Genomic DNA, 1,920 nt, shown 5'->3' with positions numbered 1-1,920 from the left:
TCAACACGGGCGCTCGGGCATGAGGGTAGGGCGACTCTTCACATCTGCTGCGGATCCGGCCTGTTTGCAGGACATTTGGCATCTCCATCTCCTGCCCGCCGAAAAGCCAGGCATGCTCAGCATGATTCTGACATGACAACCAAATGTCACCCCCGCACCTTTCCAAACACTTGCCAGGAAGGTAGGACCACCTCTGATGAGAGCTACTGTATAGTTATTAGTAAATCTATTTGGCTACCAAGCCATTAACAGCTTTGCAGCAAAGACAAGCCTAAGTTGATCAGCATCGCCACCATACCTGCTTAGATCTGTGTCCTCACGGGCTGGTTTAGTAAACAAATCTGGACTCCTCGAGAAGCTAAGGGTGGGCTTGCAAGGGCCCTTGCTCTAGAAGGGGTGGTAAAGTGCAAAGGGTCTAGGACCTGATATACTTGGGTTGGCTGTGTGACCCTGGGTAAGTTACTTAACCTCTCTGGGCCCCTCCATAAAATGGGGCTAACTCCTAGAAACACTGCAGGATTGTTTCGAGCCTCAATCTCCTCATCTCTACAGTGGAGATAAAAACCTCAGCCTTGCATAATAGGCGCCAAATGACATAATAAATGCATGCAACACATAGCACAGTATTTAGGGGCTCATTTAATGGTGGCTATTTTCATTACAAAAAATACTTGTGTGCTCTCACTACAAATGGCTGTTTTCTATACGGGTACGGTTTACAAACAGCATTCTGGAAGGAGGGTCCCAGCTCGCCATGAAGCTGCATTGGCATAGCATGCACTGTTTATTCTTAAGCTGCATGTTTCTGTGGGGTGGTTTGGGAGGAGGGGTCTAACTCCCCCAAAACCCTCCCCGCTGTTGCAGCCCCTGCCTTGCCCTAGAGACAAGGGCGCCCACAGGTACAAAGAGCGATCCTCTTCTCTGTCCCCTGGTGGCAGAGCCGGGAGAGGGTAGTAAATGATTGCACAGCTCTAGGGCACGTGAAGTTTTTTTTCTCTGGGACTCTAGGGATGCGCAGGTTGAGGAAGGAAAAGCTGCCTCTACGGAGGTGGACACTGCATGTCCCACCCCAAGGCCAGAGTGCCTCTCTTTTGCTGACAGCTCTGAGTTCCCCGCCTCCCAAACGCCATCCCTCTGCCCCAACCTCCGGCGGAGGTAGCAGGGGCTGAGGTGCACCCTCTTCAGCGCCAAGTGAGAGCAGCCAGGACGGCTGGCAGAGCTGTGAAAACACCCCGCTTCCCAAACTGGGCAGTGCAGGGGGTGGGGAAGCCAGGAAAAGCTCGAGGCTAGAGCAGGTGGCACCCCACGCACCAAGACCCAATGTGAGCGGGGCAGGGCCCAGAATACCCGCGTCCCAGAGTCAGGCGGATGGTGCTGGTGAAGGCACCACTCCGCATACACAACGTGCTGCGGCCCGGAGGTGAATTTAGGTCAAAAGGACCAAGCCTGTGAGGTTCCGGCGGAGAGATGGGGGCGAAGGCAAAGGGCCGACTGACGAGGGGTCCCGGGTCCTAAAGCTGGGGGCCTAGGGTCCCGCCGCCTAGTGTCCAAACCGCCCCCCCGGGGGGCCTGGGTTTCCCCCAAGACCAGCGGGGTGCGGGGGTGGGATGCTCCAAGTCTGTGGGCCCTCTCCTCCCCTGCGCGCTCCAGCTCCCCCCACCTGTCAAACGCGAGGGGGTGGGCCTAGGCCGCCTCCAGGATCCTTGTCTGCCCCCGCCCCCAGCGACCTGGGTTCCGAACTCCCGCACCGCCCCTGCCACCCCGGGCCGGTCGCGGCCCAGCCGAGAGGCCACCCCGAGGCCCCCGTGCTCCGAGGCTGCGGAGGAAGGGGCGCTGGGGGCCTCGTCTCCCACGTGGCGGGGGCGTGGGGCGGCGCACGTGGGGGTCCGCTCGGCGGAGGAGGCGTGGGGACTCAGGGCT

At 58.8% G+C, this 1,920-nt stretch overlaps 1 protein-coding gene across 2 annotated transcripts in view; it reads right to left on the bottom strand.

Moving 5' to 3' along the window:
• Window positions 1-762, bottom strand: part of CAMKK2 (calcium/calmodulin dependent protein kinase kinase 2) — a 44,319-nt gene extending 43,557 nt beyond the window's left edge. The window contains exon 1 of one of the 2 annotated variants that reach the window (XM_023528207.1): window positions 1-762. The gene's annotated coding sequence lies outside the window, so the exon portion shown is untranslated. The other variant, XM_023528208.1, reaches the window with a different exon arrangement.
• Between the last annotated feature and the right edge of the window lie 1,158 nt (window positions 763-1,920).

Source organism: Pteropus vampyrus, unplaced genomic scaffold (assembly GCF_000151845.1).
Source record: "Pteropus vampyrus isolate Shadow unplaced genomic scaffold, Pvam_2.0 Scaffold23, whole genome shotgun sequence".
Taxonomy (NCBI): domain Eukaryota; kingdom Metazoa; phylum Chordata; class Mammalia; order Chiroptera; family Pteropodidae; genus Pteropus; species Pteropus vampyrus.
Note: the sequence above shows the minus strand (reverse complement) of the source record. Positions and strands in the feature narration are given on the sequence as shown.